Raw genomic sequence first — 18698 nt, forward strand, 5'->3', positions numbered from 1 at the left:
ATGCTGTTTTAACATCTTAAAAATTTTCTTTTCTGGCTGGGGAGAGACTGCTCCTCTGGGGCTCACCAATTCCTAGAGGCAAGCTAGGGCTCAGCTGAGAGCATGGCCTTGTTATGCAAACTAAGCAGTCCGGAGCCTGGCTTCCTCTATCTGGCCCCTGCACCCCAGGAGATGATATTCCTTTGCCTTAATTATCCTAAGGCCAGGTACCAGGCAACTAGAGACCATCCCTATAGCCCAAAGCTCGCTGAAATGATTCACACCAGCCAGCCCTAAACTGTTTACTTGCCCTGCTTTGTCTCTCCTGCAGGAACCCCAATAAAGGCCATGGTCTAAGTGCTCCCCTGCTTCCTGTCTTCTGCCTCCTGACTCCCCTGGTGTTTTTCCAAGTGGCACTGGGTGCTGTACTATGTCTTCTGTTTCTAGGTGAGTATAATACATTTGTTTTCCTGAATCACTCCTTTGTCTCCTCTTGTGGCCCCAATGACTGACCATCTCATAAGAAAAGCCAACAGAAACCCTCACTGTTAGCTGTTGTTGATGTGTGGCAGCGGTTGGTACTCCTAGGCTTCTATTAGCGCAATGATCGGGGTCTCTATCCACCTTACAAATTGTACATTTTTAGTTTCTTTTACTAGTTTCTGTTTTCTTTACTGCCCTTAGACTCAGTCAGGAGGGGTCCTTGCTCCAGGCTTCACCTTCACATTAAAAAAATCAGTTATATTGAGATGTAATACAGGTACAATAACTTTCATTGATTATCGTTTTTTAACTATAATAAGATTAGGTAGTTTTTCATTTTTTTTTAGAAAAAACAATCCGTTGGCATAAGGAGAAACAATATCTGTAACGCTCTAGATCTCAAGTGGCAGTTTCACCAGTGTTCATTTTATTTATATCTCAATATGTATTAACTAGACTATCTTTATATGTTCTCTTGTATGCTTCGGATATCACATGCTACGAATGTAGTTAACTATTTAAGTTTTGACAGATAGGTAGAGTCCTATAACTTCCACCATAATCATAAACATTTCCCTCACCCCAAAATGCCTCCTGCCCCTTTGAATCAATCTTCTCCCCCTATTCTTGGTCTTTGGTAACAGTTAATCTTTCTGTCATTATAGTTTTGTCTTCTCTAAAATTGTGTATAAATGGAAACTACAGTATTTAGTCTTTGGTGTCTGGATTCTTTCATGTAGCATCACTGTTTTGAGATTCATGCATGTTGTTCCATAGCAGTAATTTGTTCTTTTTTATAGCTGAGAAGTATATGATTATTATGCAAACACCAGGCAATGGACATTTGTGTTGTTTCTAGTTTTGAGCTGTTAGGAATAAAACTGCTATAAACATTTGAATACAAGTCCTCGTGTGGATATACGTCTTAGTTTCTATGGGGTTTACCTGGGGATAAGGGAGGGGAGGGATGAATTGGCAGACTGGGATTGACATATCCACACTACTATATATAAAATAGGTAACTAATAAGAACTTACTGTATAGCACAGGGCACTCTACTCAGTACTCTGGAATGACCTATATGGGAAAAGAATCTAAAAAAATAGAGTATAACTGATTCACTTTGCTGTACACCTGACACTACACAACATTGTACAATAAATCAACTATATTCCAGTAAAAATTAAAAATAATTTTCTATGGAGTAAATATCTCAAAGTGAGGTATTTGGATCTTATGGTAAGCAGATGTTTAGCTTTATAAGAAAATGCCAAACCGTTTTCCAAAGTGGTTACACCCTTTTGCATTCCTGAGCAATCTATGACAGTTTCCATACTTCCACATTGTTTTTTTAAAAAAATAATTTTTATTGGAGTATAATTGCTTCACAATACTGTTTTAGTTTCTGTTGTACAACAAAGTGAGTCAGCCATATGCATACATATGTCCCCATATCCCCTCCTTGAGCCTCCCTCCCATCCTCCCTACCCAACCCGTCTAGGTCATCGCAAAGCACCGAGCTGATCTCGCTGTGCTACACAGCTGCTTCCCACAATGCAAGTATTTTACATTCGGTAGTGTATACATGTCGATGCTACTCTCACTTTGCCCCAGCTTCCTCCTCGCACCCCGTGTCTTCAAGTCCATTCTCTGTGTCTACATCTTTATTCCTGCCCTGCAACTAGGTTCATCAGTACCATTTTTTTTTTAATTCCTTAGGTATGCGTTAACATATGGTATTTGTTTTTCTCTTTCTGGCTTACTTCACTCTGATCAATGGTACAGAATGCCCACAGATAAACCCATGCACCTAATTTATGACAAAGGAGATAAGAACATACAGTGGAGAAAAGACAGCCTCTTCAATAAATGGTGCTGGGAAAACTGGACAGCTACATGTGAAAGAATGAAATTAGAACACTCCTTAACACCATACCCAAAAATAAACTCCAAATGGATTAAAGACTTAAATGTAAGGCCAGACACTATGAAACTCTTAGAGGAAAACACAGGAAAAACACTCTTTGACATAAACCACAAGATCTTTTTTGACCCACTTCCTAGAGTAACGGAAATTAAAACAAAAATTTAAAAATGGGACTTAATTAAACTTAAAAGCTTTTGCACAGCAAAGGAAACCATAAACAAGACATAGCTCTACATTCTTTAACTCCTTTTCTTTTTCTTCTTTTTTTTTTTTTTTTGGCATGTGGGATCTTGGTTCCTTGACCAGGGATCGAACCCATGCCTCCTGCATTGGGAGCACAGAGTCTTAACCACTGGACCACCAGGGAAGTCCCTATAGCTCCACATTGTTGCCAGCACTTAGTCTTTTAAAATTTAAGCTGTGCTAGTGGATGTGTCGTGGTAACTCTTTCTGGTTTTTAATTTGCCTTTCCCTGATGGCTAATGAAGCCAAGCACCCTTTCATGTGCATATTTGTCTTTCTTCTGTGATACGTCTGCTTAAATCTTTTGCTCATTTCTTAAGTTGGGTTGTTCTCTTTGTTTTGTTGATTTGTAAGAGTTTTTAAGTATTCTAGATACAAGGTATTTTCCTACATTTTCTTCTAGAAGTTTTAGAGTTTTAGGTCCAATATTTAGGTCTATGATTCATTTTAAATTAAGTTGTATATAGAGTGAGAGTTAGGAATCAAGGTTAATTTTTTTTTTTTTAACGTATGGATATCCAATAGTTCCAGCTCCATCAGATGAAAAGCCTGTTCTTTCTGAATTGAATTACTTGGGTACCTTTGTGAAAAAACAGTTGACCAAAAATATGTGCATCTATTTCTGGCCTCTCTTCTGTTGCATTGATCTATCTTGTCTAGTTTTTCAAAGTGGAATCTTAAATCGTTGATTTGACGTTCTTTTCTAATATAACCATTTAATGTTAAAAATCCTCTAAATGTTGCTTTAGCTGCATCTCATACATCTTTTCATTTTCATTCAGTTTAAATTTAAATTTCTCTTGTGATTTTTTTTTTCTTGATGTGTTATTTAGAGGTGTGTTATTTGATTTCCGCATTATTTAGGGGATTTTCCAGATATCTTTTTGTTAGAGATTTTTAGTTTAACTTGGTTATGGTCAGAGAAGACACTTTTGTGTGATTTTAATCCCTTTAAATTTTTTGAGGCTTGTTTTGTGATCTAGAATATGGTTTATTTTGGTGAACGTTCCATGTTCACTAGAAAAGAATGTGTATTCTGATGCTATGTGGAGTGTTTCATAAATGTCAATTAGGTAAAGTTGGTTGAAGTGATAATTCAGGTGTTTCATATTCTTGCTGATTTTTCATCTACTTGTCCATCAATTGCTAATAGAGAAATGTTGTGATCTGCTAATATAATTACGATTTTATTTCTCTTTACAGTTCAATTACTGTGGATTTGTTTGTTTCCCCTTTTAGTCCTACCAATTTTGTTTTATGTATTTTGAAGCTCTGTTATTAATAATGGTACATAAAAGTTTAGGATTGTTATGTCCTCTGAATGTATTAGTGCCTTTATTATTATGAAATGTTTCTCTTTATTCCTGACAATATATTTTTGTTTTGAAACCTTTTTCTGAAATTAATATAGCCACTCCAGCTTTTTGTAGATTAGTGTTTTCATATCTTTAGTTAGTCGATTACATTTCAAAGGATTAAAAATGAGAAAAATATATTTTATATTTCCCCACATATTTATCATTTCTGGCATTCTTCATTCCTTGTGTAGTTTAAATCATTAACTGGTATTTTTCTTATGCCTGAAGGACTTCCTTTAACATTATTTGTAATCCAAGTGTCCTGCTGGAGGCTGGAGAATAAATTCAACCCCTGTCACTCCTTCATGGTCAGAGGCAAAATCAAGGATTTCAGTCCTACTCTGCAGAGAGTAGTCCTGCTCTGGCCCGTCTATGGCAGTGTCCTTCCCTACAGTGTGAGGATTCTGTGAGGCAAAAAGGATATTCCCACGCAAAACCTGTGTTCTCCTTCCATCTAGACCATATTCTTGATAATCAGAACCCAGGAGTTTCCTATTTGGACAGCACAAGCTGGCTTCTAGCCTGGCCTTTCCCTGAGCCATTCTCTTGATGGAGGACCTAGGAGGGGCTATTTGCTGGGATGATGTGGTCAAAGCCCAAATATCCACCTATATGCCTCAGAGGCCCCTTGTGGTATAAGATGGATCCAGGGTGGGAAAAGAAGGGAGGTGGAGCATCAGGGGCCAGCTTCTCCCCAAGCACCACATTCTGGCATGGAATTTCCAGTCCAAGAATTCTAAATTCAATCTAGCATTCTGGAATGTTATGATAATATATTTTTCAAGGTAGGAGAATCAATGTATTTTATTTAACACTGTGTTCACTCTATGGATAACTTTTAAGTCTTAAACGTATAGAATGTGGGCGTTTGTTTGGACTTTGGCCCCAGACCTGGCAAATGTCAGGTGTGGGCTGGCTTTTTCTTCTTACTACCCTCTAAATCTATGTGCAAATTCTGGAATTTGCCCTTTGTCCTCTTCTCTTATCACTCCATAGACTGGATGATGACCTCTGTTCCAAAAATTTCCACTAACACAGTTATAGGATGGTACAAGTATACATTATGAGTAGGCCCTACAGACTCAGTGGGGACAAGTGTACAAACAAGACTGGGAATGGCATCCTGGGTGGAGGAGGGGAAGAGAGAATATGCCCTTAAGCAGTAGTGTATTAAACTGAGAAGTTCTTGAATAAATCAGAAAGGGCTAAGCAGTGTAATTGGTGAGTCTGTGCTCTAGAACCAGGCTGCCTGGGATCAAATTCTGTTCCTCCCACTTACAACCTGTGAGACTTTGGGTAAGTTTCCCAATCCATTTGTGCCTCAGTTTCCTCATCTATACAATGGGCATTATAATAGCATCTACCTCATAGGCTTATCTTAAAGACTAATGATTTAATAATTATAAAACAGTTGGAAGAATGCCTGAGAAATAGTAAATTCTCAATGCATTTTAGCTAATATATGAATGAGGTACAGGGAATTAATTCCCTGGCAGTCCAGTGGTTAGGACTCAGTGCTTTCAGTGCCATGGCCCAGGTTCAATCCTTGGTTGGGGAACCAAGATCCTATAAGCTGTGTGGTGTGGCCAAAAATCTTTTGAAAAATGATAAAATAAAGTAAAATAGGTACATTTTCAGGATTCAGGTTGGGTTTTTCTATACGTCTCTGTTGCATATTTTAGAATCGGATAATTTTTACTTTCCAATATTAGGATAATCTCTGGTTCTAGCTGAATTTACTCCAAAGATGGCTAGATGCTCACCAGTTCTGTCTCCTCTTCCTGGGAACATGGGTAGACTTTATTTCCAAGCTTTCTTTGCTGTTAGGCTGGGGCTGGAAAAAGAAATGTGTACAGAATTTATGTGTATAACTTTTAGGCATGGTCATAAATCCTCTGAGTTACACTCCTCTCTCTTACCCCATCTGAGGACTGGATTATTCCAGAATTACCTTGAATTTGTAAAATGGCAAAGCCGTAAGATAGAAGCACTTGTGTTACTAAGGCACAACTTGCAAGAGAACGACTCAAGAGACCCACCAAACCAGGAATATTTGTACTGAACTTGAATTTTAAAAAAATTTTTAATTGCATTAAGCCAGTAAGATTTTAGATTGTCTGCTACAGCAGTTAATCTATTCAAGTACAAATATTTATATGTTGAAGTGGAGTCCTTTCATAACAAAAATATGAAATCTATGTTATTAGCTTAGTGATTGGCTGTGGTCAGTAAAGAAACTGAAACTGGCAGCTGGAAAAATGGTAACCTTGTTATGCGGTGGCAAGACATTTGGTAAAACATTTTCCTGTGAACACTTGGAAGGTAACACGTGCCTATTGAAATTGAACTCCAGGTGAAGAATTGAGAAATATAACTCTAGTGGAGTGTGGTTTTTATTGGCTGCGTTTGGCCAAGAAAATGCTTGAAAAATAGATGGCTAGTTTGCAAGCATAAATGAAAGGGAATAGAGAGAGTCTGGAAATTCAGTTTTGCAGAGTTGAAAAGTCAGCTGTTTGTAGACTCTAAACCGTGAAAAATGAAATTAAAAAAAAAAAAAAACTTTAAGCACTAGCAGTCCAGTAAATCTTTTCAGGTGAATAAGGTGATTCACAAAAGTGATTCCAGTTTAAGGACAGGATATTCTTCTGAAAAGTTATAGCCTCAAGTAGCTATTATTAAATTGAGAGAGATTCTTACAGTGGCAAAGAAGCAGAGAGATAAAACGTATTTGGGAATTATGTCTAGGGAAGATCTTTGAATGTGGTTTCTGGCACTTACAACTGCTGGGAAGCAAATTGGTCAGAAGCCTATTAAGTTTTTTGTTTTTTTTGTTTTTGAAAAATTTCAAGGACTTTAATATCTCTTGAGGAATAAGAGATTGGATTTCCATACAAGACAAAAACTGTGATCAGAAAAGGTGCTGTTTAGGGCAAAGAAAATATGTGTAATGGAAAAAGAGGAAGCCTATTAAGTTTTTGAGGAATTTTTATCTCCAAATAAGCCACACATTAAACAAATTTAAAAAAAAACAAACCTGTTTTGACCGCTTTAGACTTCAAACAACCACTGGAACTCCACACTTCTGTAAGCATGAGGGAGGCTAACTTCCAGCATTCCCAAAGACATGCCCCCTCTCTCCCACTTCACATGTGGCCAAAGAGGATAGCGGACAAGGTGAAGGTCACAGAGGAAAGAAGCAGGGCCACAGAAAGGATGGACAGTGGTATTTCTCTTGGAGAAACAAGAAAAACCTTATCAAACAGCTTTTCCTATCACCATTTTGGAATCCTTCACATTTTCTACCCAGAATGATTTCAGTATTGCTGTACACCATTGACTTCTAGGTTTTTCCACGTGTTCCCTTTGTAAATGGGGCTGTTTATTACTGTTATCTTGGCTCTGTTACACCATTGTGTACTGGCTGTGTGTGTGGTGGTGGGCAGATAACTTATCTTTTAATTCATAGACCATCAGAACACAAGGAGCCATAAATAGCCCTATGGGAAGAACTGTGCATCACCTGGAGATCCAAACTCACCTAGATGTAGTGATTGGGTGTGACTTTGGGGTCTTCGTTGGTGAGAGGGTGAGTGTGCTTTGTATGTAGGGGCAAGAGTGAGCTGAGAATTTGGTGGCCAGAGGAAGTCTGGCAGAGACTGACTAGATGCTCAGCAACTATATCTCTCTTCCTGAGCACAAAAAAGATTGCATTTCCCTATTTCTCTTGAAGTTAGATTAAAATAGTGTGGGCCACTGTTGATCAATTGTATGTTGTAGAAGTGATGCATGCCACTTCCAGGACTGGCCACAGAACCCTTTGTGCAACTCCTCATCCCCTCCTTTTATCTGTCAGGGCTACCTTGAAGCCACAGGATGGAAGTAGCCTGGTTCCTGAGGTGCTGCTTGGAGAATCACCTGGCCAGGAATGTTCACTTTGGAATTTATATCAGCAAGAAAATACCTTGATCATGTTCAGTCACTGCGATTTTGCGGGTGTTTTTTTCAGCGGGCAGCATATCCTGAATAATACACCACATCATACATTGTGAGGATGGAGAGTAATCACTTAAAATGACATCATTGTTAGAGACGGAATTAACGCAATTTCTTACTCCCATCTCCAGCATGACCTCTAACCCGGAAGGGATTCAAAATACTGAGTCAGATATTTACAAGGAGGATAATGCTGGTGGTGGTCTGGGAGGTTCTTTTAGTGGTGGAGTCCTCTGGGATTTCAAGAGAGATATCGGAAGAAGGGTGGGCATGAAAATAAATCAATGAGTTTGCCACCCCTAATTCAGTATTTTTGAGAAAATAAATATTGTTTAGAGAAGGAAGGGAAGAGTATGATCCATCTGCCAGAGTGTTAGCTTCAAGGATACCCCACTCTTTCCAAGGTTCACAAGAGCTCCTTTTGTGTGGGCCTGAGCTCTGAAGTTTGTTTAGGGTGAATATTATAGTTGAGAAGTGACCACTAGAAGTTGTGTGTGTGTGTGTGTGTGTGTGTGTGTGTGTGTTTCCTCAGGGTGTGCTAGTCTCATTGCAGGGATATCTTTGAATTTCGGCTGGAATAGTCCATGAAAATATTACAAGTCCAGAATTGGGAAAGCAGAAGTAACTGTTAAGGAGCCTCCAGAGCAAGTATTTATTGTAGTACATGTTCTAGAAGTTCCTTTCTTTCATCACTGCACAATATTGCCTAAGGGCCCAGATAATAGTTTGGGGGGTGTGGAGATGATATGAAATCTTTACATCAGACATTTGATTATTAACTATTTTAGGGCAAAAAAGATCTTCAGCCATGAACAGATCCTGAAGATAGCATTAAAGGAGGTATGCTTAAAGAATCAGTGATAAGTTATGTAATACTGATATTTGTCTTTCTCTGTCTGACTTACTTCACTTAGTAAGATAACCTCTAGGTTTATCTATGTTGCCGCAAATGGCATTATTTCGTTCTTTTTTATGGCTGAGTAACAGATACACACTACTGGATATAAAATAAACAACAAGGACCTACTGTATAGCGCACAGGGAACCCTACACAACATTCTGTAATAACCTATATGGGAAAAGAATCTGAAAAAGAATGGATATATATATATATATATATATATATATATATAACTGGTTCACTTCGCTGTACACCTGAAACTAACACAACATTGTACATCAACTATACTCCAATAAAAATTTAAAAAAAAGAATCATTGATGAGATTACATGAATCATGTCAATCTGTTCTAGGAAATCAGATGAATTTTAGATGAGATATTTTTCTGTAAACTCCAATAAGATAAACAGCAAGAACTAATTCCCTGATGTAACTTACTTGGGAAAAAATTCTCCTCCCATTGTATCTTGAACTCATTGCAATCAGACTTTTACACCTCTCCCCTAAAATGACTCTCATAAATATCACTAAGGACTCCATGTTGCTTACCCAGTGGTTGTTTTTCAGTCTTATTTTGTCCTTCAGTAGTACTTGACACATGATTTACTATGGTTTCCTTGGAATAGCTGCTCCATTTGGATTCCAGGACATCTCACACACCTGGGTTTTCTTTGGTCTCTTGTTTTAAGTTCTTACTTTCCTTTGCTGGTCTCTCCTCATCTCCCTGACATTTACATAAATGTAAATGTAAAGTCCCCAGACTTACTCCTTACATCTTTTTTTCTTTTCTATCTATACTCATATGTTTGGTGACCTCACCTACTCTCTTGGTTTTAAATGCCAAACATATGCTCACAATTTCTAGATTTATATCCCCACACTGTACCTCTTCTCTGAATTCCAGACTCATATACCAAAATGCCTTCTGGAATCTTCTCTTTATTTTTTTAGCAGCCATCACAAAATTTACTCCTGATACTCCCCTGACAAGCCTTCTTCTCATGTGCTTTTCCCATATCCATAAATTACAACTCAGCCCTTCCAGTAGCTGAGGCCAATGGCCTTCATATAGCCCTTAATTCACCTCTCATACTTCAGTTTATGTGAAAGAGCAAGTCCTTTGTTTTGACCTTCAATGTATATCTAGACTACAACTCCCTTTCACTGTCTTGGACTTCTGCTTCTGGCTATGATGAAATAGTTGATATCCAAACAACCTTCTTCAGAGAACGACTAGAAAACCTGGATAAAACACAGAAGAAAATCAACTTGAAGGCATCTGAGAGCTGTCAATGCATCCATGACTTGCTTTACTGAGATCTCAGAGAGAAGATAATTTACTGAGGCAAGGGGAAAATTTTATGTCATTATTCCTCTTACGTGTTGATTCATAAACTGCATGATGTAAAAAGCTCAGCAGCTCATCAAGGAGTTAGGTGGTCAAAGGCAAAGAAGCTAATTAGAACTTCCCTCGGCCTCATGAAGCAGAGGGGACATCGGAGCTGAGAGATTACAAGGATTTGGTGACCCAAGATCCCTGAGTGAAGAAAAACGCAGAAGAGTGAGTCTGATGTTCTGTACTACTTTTTCCCACCAAAGCATGTCTCTTCATAAGAGGTTAAGGGCTGAGAGGCCACGAAGCTAAGCAGATGTATTTTTCAGCTTCATAGTGCTAGGGAGACAATATTTAGAGTTCAGGGTCCCTGTAAACTTATCAAGCTTTCAGTTAAAACTCCTGAAGGTCTACATCCTAGGAGTAATGGAGAACCCAAAATAGGCTTTGCAGAGACTGAAATCCAGTCTTGAATAAGTTATTTCTGATCAGACAGAGTAAGATCAGCTGCTCCTACTCAAATTTTTGCCCAAAGTTAACATAAATCCTCTCAGGTAGATGATAATACCGTCCACAATCTCTACATTTTTTCATGACACAATGTCATTTAATAAAATGTAGCCAATAATGTGCATCAGTAAAAATGATAAATTATCAAAATCAGAGATGACAAAAATCAATACACATAATACATACAGACCCACAGTTGATCCAGTTATCAAACTTATCAGATGTAGATGCGAAAATAACTATGACGAATATGTTCAAGAAGATAGATGACAAGCTGGAGGATATCAGCAGAGAATAGGAATCAATTTTTAAAATTAAATCAACGGATATTATAAAATTGAAAACTAAAGTTCCTATTAAGCTAAGTTCTTAATAGTTAAGTTTAATATCAGATTAGATATGATAGAAGAATGAGTTAATAAATTGGAAGAAAGGCCAGAAGGAAAATCTCAAGAACAAAGAATAGAGAAAGAAAGACATTGAGAGTTCCAAAAAATGCATAAGCGATCCATGGGAGAGTAAAAGAGTCTGACATAAGGATAGAGTCACATATGGGGCAGAGGAAGCTAACGGGACAGAAGCAGTGGTCAAAGGGCTGGCTAATGCTGAGTATTTCCCAAAACTGATGGAAGAAATTAAGCAATAGATTCAAGAAGTACTTAGAACCACAAGCGGGATAAATACTAAGAAAAACACACAGAGGTGCCTCAAAGCGGCTGAAACCATGACAAAGAGAAAATCTCAAAAATAGCTAGATAAGAAAAATGACACTTTTAAAAGAATCAATAGTCTGTTAGCTGGTGTCTTAAAAGAAATGATGCAAGTTAGATTAAAAAATTAAAAGAAATGCCATCTTTACAACGCTGAAAGAAAATTACAGTCTATCACACAACAAGCACTCAAGATAAAGCAACTGGGGAGGTCACACCGTAATCTGTCACCTGTGTCCTAAAGACAAACAGTGTGGAGATAGTGTGCTCTGAGATTTTGGTACACCTCAGACTTATTCTGACTATTCTGCCAGATAACGCCAGAGAGAGTTGCAGTCTCCTTATAAGCATGAACTAGTTACAAGCGGAGATGGTTATTGAATTCTTGTTGGATCCCAATCTCCTCCCCCACCCTTCAGGAAGCGATTACAAAAGCTTCTTTGCCAGACTGCATAGTAGGAGGGAAATGAAGGATGTGGAATGTTTTCAGCAGAATAAAGATGCAAATGTGACTGAAGCAGATGAGAGGAACCTAGGAATTGTAAGCCTGGCTAGTAGCTGGCCATCAGAATCCAACAATCCTAGAACTTGGCCCCTAAATCAGAGGATCTACAGTGGCCACTTAGTTCCTTTGATGGTGGTTGGAGAGGCCAAAGAGTTAAAGAGGAACCAGCTCTGATGGAATTATGATACATCTGGACAGTGGGTAATGATTTTACCCAGCTGTTCAGAAGTGCCAGCTGGCTTGGAGCAGAGTGTGGCAACCTAGGGAGGGTTGTGAAGAACAGATGGGATGTTTGGGGAAGAAATATCTTTATCTGAATGTACTGAGTTGACTTTTTAAAAACGGTATTGTATTTAGTGCTAGGATGGAAAATTTTTTTTGCTGGAGTAAGGACTCATTAGGGAAAGTGACCCAAAGGAAGTTATAAGCGAATTTCTGGGGACTATGCAATCATGGTGTGCTGGGGCCAGCTTCTACTGGTGGGGAGAACCAATTGTGCACTTTTCTCCCTAATCTCATGTTCAGTGATGTGTTTAGTAGCTTGAAATCTGCCATAGTGAATTCAACAAATCAGGGCTCCCCCACTCTCACCCCCTGAGAGCCAGTTGATAAACATTTTCCAGTACGCCATTGGAGCTATGTCATATGACAGATTTCATAGCATGAATTACTGGGACAATCTGAACAGATTGACATCTTTTAAATATTATCCCATTGTATAAGTCAAGCTTAGACTTTTCTCTTAAGATCCAGTTACATTTTTCTCTTACCTTCTGGACCTTACCTGTGGTTTTACAATAAGCACTTTAAATTTGTCTAAAATTCATTATCTTCTCTTCCAAGCTAGTTTTTCTTCAGAAATAACAACGTAACCTAGGGACTCAAATCAGAATCGTAGATGCCTCTCTGGTTATCATTCTCCGATGATCACTGGGTCTTGACAGATCAACCTAATTAGCATAGACTATACATATTTATTTTCTCATTTCCTCTATTGATCTACTATTATCTTTGGTTCAGGCCCTCAGACTCTTTTGCCTCATCCAGTTTCTTCGAACACTCAGATCATTAGAATACTTACATCCCATGAAAATCTGGTAAAATACAGACATCCATGCTTCTTTTCTAGAGATTTGGGTTCAGTTCTGAGGAGAATTCTGGAGTCTGTATTTTTAACAGGTGATCCAGAATTCAGACAAATCGAATCCTCAGCTAAGGTTGGAAAGTATTCAGATACAGAATAGAAATCAAATTGTCTCATCTTGAAATTGAAACCCAACCATAATCTGTCCTCTGCCTGTTTTTCTAGCTTTATCTCTCACTATTTTCAGCACATCTTTTACTTCTCATATTATTTCACCAAATATTTATTGCACTCCAACTGTGTATCAGAACCTGTCTTAGGTGCCGGCCATTACAGTGGTGAAAACAGACAAGTTGTTTGTATATAAATAAGGCAAGCTTCACGGTTTTGGGGGTCACCAAACACACCATTCCTAGGCATGCCTTTACACTTTTGTTCTTTATGTTCCTTTGGTCTGGTGTGCCGTTTTGCTTAGCAGCCTTCTCTGATTACCTTCTTGTTTGCGTCACCATTGCTCCCAGTTCGTTCCTCTATTCTATGTACAAGGTTGATTTCCTTGTCCTTCTCTCTTACTAGACTTCTAACTCCTTACAGGCAGTTTTCAACCCCTAATGTCTAGACCAGTAATTGACATAAAATAGTTCTCGACCATGTATTGAATGAATATTACTCAACTAGTAAGTAACACAGAAGGGATTTAAATTTAGGAATATCTGACCCCAAAGTCACGTCCTTTTAACTCTACTGCACTCTCTCAATAAAGTATGGTTTACCTTGTCAGAAGAGCCATTCTTCAGTCATTCAAGGAGGGCCAAATGATGCTTGCAAACAGAACTACCACCCATCCAAAGGGAGACGTGCCAATTCACCACTTTAGTTGATCAATATCTAATCCAGATTGGAAAGTTCATGCCAAAGATTTGAGATTTATTAAACTAACAAAAGAAGAAGACAGATATCTCCCTTTATCTTGGTCTAAATAGACATAACTTTACCATGCAGATACGTTTACCCTAACTCAGAAAGGTGACAGGCTAAGACTAGATGATGCTATTTCCTAATATTAATCTAACCAATTAAACTTATTTCTAGGTGTAGGTCAAACAACAGTACCTGGCACACAAAATTCCTCAGAAGCATTTCAGAAATCTTGGATTAGAAGGGGAGGGTGATATAGTTTGGCAGAAAATGAACATCACTCTCAGTCACTGTAAGCATCCACTTCATTGAGGAAATTAATGCAACTCCTATGGTTTTTATTCTTAAGCATAAAAAATTTGGTCAGCAAAAGCTAATGGCTAAAATTTAGAGTGTCTTGTCATCTGATTTGGGAAATAAGTGCTGACCCTGCTAGTTCTATTAAAAATGCTGTCCATAAAATACATTTAGACTAGTTGGCACAAGTTATTTTAGGACGGTGGGAAGGACCATGATTAATAAAAACCTCTCTTCCCCTTCTAATTAATTCATGGCATTGCCACCAGAGTGTTCTTCCTGTATCATAAATATGATTATGTCACCCCCCCGAAAAACTTTTGATGACTCCACATTTCCTATAAGAAAATGTGTAAATTCCTTAGCTTCGTGTGTGTTTTCTACAACCTGATCATCACATATCTTTCTATTCACAATTCTTCTCAGTTCCAAATGCAAATACACATTGCATTCTTTAATTCTTTAATTGTTCACCCACAAATGTCTGTTGATTTCCCACGGCTGTGTCCTTGACAATCTGTTTTATCTGCCTTCATGCCTTTACTTCTTGTCTCATGGCAAACTCCTAATATCCCTCTTGTTTTTCCCATTCCTAACGATCCCTCAAGGATGATTCATTGTTTTCTCATCTATGTTCACGCATAATTTATACATAAGTGTAAGAATCAAACCTTAGGGCACATGGTCTGACAAGCACAAGTATAATTAAGGGAACAAATAAAATGGTTCCAGAAAATTTGGGGTATGTGGTTGCTATAATTATGACATTTATCACTTGGGTCTGCATGAATCTGTCAATAATTTCTTGCCCATTTCTCATTTATTTATTTATTCAATAAATATAGTTAAGGGCCTATCTTGTGTTATACGCTGTCATAGGTGAGGGAGATATAAGAGGAAAGGAGAAATTTGTGCTTTCATAGAATTACATTCTGTTCAAAGAGACAGTGAAGAAACAACTAACAAAATAATTTTTTTCTTTTTGGATGCACCACACAGCTTGTGGGTTCTTAGTTCCTCAACCAGGGATTGAACCCGCACCCTTAGCAGTGAAAGCACAGAGTCCTAACCACTGGGCCACCAGGGAATTCCCAAACAAAATAATTTCAAATAGTGGTAATTACTATGGAGAAAATAAGATTTTATGATGTGATAGAGGGTGACCTAAGAGGTGGGAATGGGGCAATTTCTGTAATAGAGAGATTTCCTATAGTGTGACAAGAAAAAGACCCACAATATAATAGAAAAATGTAGAGAAGGTTCAAATAAAAAATATTTTTAAATTCACAGAAAAACAAACCCAGTGATCAACAAACATTTGAAAAGATGCTCAAGTACATGGGTAGTAAGAGAAATTCAACTGAAATATCACCTTATATCCATTGAATTGGCGACATTAAAAAGAGCTGTAACAAACTTGTGGTTACCACAGGGGACAGGGTAAGGGGGAGGGGCAAATTAGGGGTATGGGATTAACAGATACAAACTACTATATATAAAAAATAGATAAGCAACATGGATATACTGTAAAACAGAGGGAATTATACCCATTATCTTGTAATAACCTATAATGGAATACAGTGTGCAAAAGTAATGAATTACTGTGATGTATACCTTAAACATAATATTGTAAATAAACTATAATTCAGTTTAAAAATATAAAAGCTATAAAACCCATTGCTAGTGAAGATACAGGGACTAGGGTTCTCTTGTACATTGTCCGTGGAGTTGCAAAGCTCTGCAGCTTTTGTAGAAGGCAACATAGCAACATCTATTAAAACCTAAAATACACTTCCCCTTCAACTGAGAAATTCCACTCTTGGGAATCTACCTCACAGAAACACAAGTGCACATTTGCATGGTCATATGTCAGAGGATGTATACTGTACCATGGTTTGTAGCGGCCAAAGGAACTTCAGCCAAGTGGCCAAAGAGAAAGCTTATGGATATAGGCTGACTAAATTACAGTACATCCACATCATGGAATACTATGTGACCAACAAAAATAATGAAGTACTGTCCTTCCAGATGATTTGGATGGATTTCCAGATTTTGATTTCCTTCATGGTGGGTTTCATACCTTTATTAACACATTGATTGAGATAATATATGATGACTGAAAGACATTTTGGATTCCATTAGGTTTTAAACAAATTCATATTTTATTAATCCCAATATTTTCTCTCTATATTTGAAATATGATAGCACATGTATTTGTGAGACATGCTATTTATTCAGCCTACATGCAATGCCCAGTGTATATGAGGAGCTATAGAACATGGGCTCTGTGGCTTCTTTAGAGTCAAGTCCTCATGTTTGGAATGAATGAGCTGGACCACGGGAAGGATGCATGTTATTACACAAAGAGTTGAGTGGCAGTTAATATCTTTACAGTGTTTACATTTTAAGACGTGGCAATTTATTCATCTGATTACATCTTTGGTTTCTTTTGAGGCAATGCAGCTAACACTGTGGGGTGGGGTGAGATGAGTGAAAGAGGCTTCTGCATGATATTGTCAATCACAATACATGTAAAAGTCTATCCTGGCTTCCAGAGTGCAAAATTGTACTGATTATATTTACTGTTCCACGTCTCAAGCTTCATGTAAAAGCAAATTCAGGAGACTTCCCTGGTGGTGCAGTGGTTAGGAATCCGTCTGCCAACGCAGGGGACATGGGTTCGAGCCCTGGTCCAGGAAGATCCCACATGCCACGGAGCAACTAAGCCCGTGTGCCACAACTATTGTGCCTAGAGCCCATGCTCCACAACAAGGGAAGCCACCGCAATGAGAAGCCCGGGCACTGCAATAAAGAGTAGCCCCTGCACGCCACAACTAGAGAAAGCCCGCACCCAGCAATGAAGACCCAATGCAGCCAAAAATAAAAATAAATAAGTAAATTAATTTTAAAAGATCACTTAAAAAAAAGCAAATTCAGGAAAACTTTATGTATGTTTTATAATAAAATATTTAAACATAAAAGAAAAATGGAGACAGATGTAACAAATACCTGTATACCTGGTACTGAGAACAGCAATGCTAAAATTTCTTCCTATCAGACTTGAAAAGGCATAAAGTGTTACAGAAACTGTTGAAGTTCTTCTCATATCTCTTCCCAGTCTCAGCTCTATTTCCATTGCTTGGATGGCATTTTAATGAATTCTAGCTGTACTTTATCTTCCCCATAGTGTGTAGAATCCAACACACTCTCAAAAGGACCTTAATAACAACAGCAAAGTCACCATACTTCAAAGCCAGAGTGGATTGTTACGTTGCATTTTTCTTAGTCTCTCTTACAGAGAAGAAAGGAACCTTCCCTGTCCCAAATAAAGGATGGTGGTATGCATTCTCTCCACTCACCTTGTAGTAAAGCATTAAGCAAGTCACTTCTGTGGTATAAGACATTGCAATACTTCCATTAGCATTACACATCTTCACCTTTTTGTTTTTATGCTGTTGGTAAATAAGGGAAAGCATAAATCGAACACCTTACTCTGAGCAGGTCCACATTACATCAACACAGCCAGTTGAAAGGCTGAATGTTTATTCAATCATCTGGTTAGCAAATTATTCAGCTGGCTTTCAAAAACACTTTATCATGGAAAATCTCAAAAGTATGCAAATATAAGGACTAGTATAATAAACCCTCTTGTACCATCATCCAGCTTCAACAATGATCAAATCATGGCAATCATGGAAAAACTCAGATTTTTTCTTCCTGAGTGGGAAAGAACTCTAGATCTTCCCTACTGTGTGTTTCTTCTGTGTTTCTCCCTGACGACTCACCCAGAACACTTCACTTCTGACACTTCTGGTTGCCAAATATGTGGAGGATTTTCCCCATACCAAACATTTCTCTGTGACAGCTGGCTGTCCTACAATTTAACTCAATTCAAACCCTACCTGCCTGGAGATAGTGTTAGGTCCCACAGATTGAGGGCTCAGTCCCACAAGACTGCCCCATTCACTTCATACGCCTGTGGCAAGCCCAACTTATCACCTATGCTTCTACCAACTGGCTGTAGATCAGAGCTTCCAAAACTCCTTCCTGGGACTTGATTAATTTGCTAGAGCAGCTCACAGAACTCAAGGAAACAGTTACATTTACCAGTTTATTGAAGGGTATGATAAAGGATACAGATAAACAGCCAGATGAAGCGATATATAAGGCGAGGTTTGGGAGAGTGCTAAGCATAGGAGCTTCTGTCCCTGTGGAGTTGGGGTATGTTACCCTCCAGGTGTGCGTGTGTTTGTCAGCCTGGAAGCTCCCAGAACCCTGTACTGTTGGGATTTTATGGAGGCTTCCTCACGTAAGTATGATCAATTATTAACTCCATTTCCAGCCCCTCTCCCCTCTCTGGAGGATTAGGGGTAGGGCTGAAAACTCCAAGCTTCTTATCATGGCTTGGTCTTTCTGCTGACCAGACCTCATCCAGGAACCATTCAAGAGCTCACCCA

The 18698-nt window shown here is 38.3% G+C and overlaps 1 protein-coding gene across 7 annotated transcripts in view; it reads left to right on the forward strand.

Moving 5' to 3' along the window:
- FUT10 (fucosyltransferase 10) overlaps window positions 1–18698 on the forward strand; it is a 259867-nt gene that overhangs the window by 170467 nt on the left and 70702 nt on the right. For all 7 annotated transcript variants that reach the window (XM_082608594.1, XM_082608595.1, XM_082608592.1 and 4 more), the window contains one exon: window positions 311–426. The gene's annotated coding sequence lies outside the window, so the exon portion shown is untranslated. The remainder of the gene's footprint in view (window positions 1–310; window positions 427–18698) is intronic.

The sequence above is a fragment of the Mesoplodon mirus genome (genome assembly GCF_964341445.2).
Source record: "Mesoplodon mirus genome assembly, chromosome: 20".
Classification (NCBI taxonomy): domain Eukaryota; kingdom Metazoa; phylum Chordata; class Mammalia; order Artiodactyla; family Ziphiidae; genus Mesoplodon; species Mesoplodon mirus.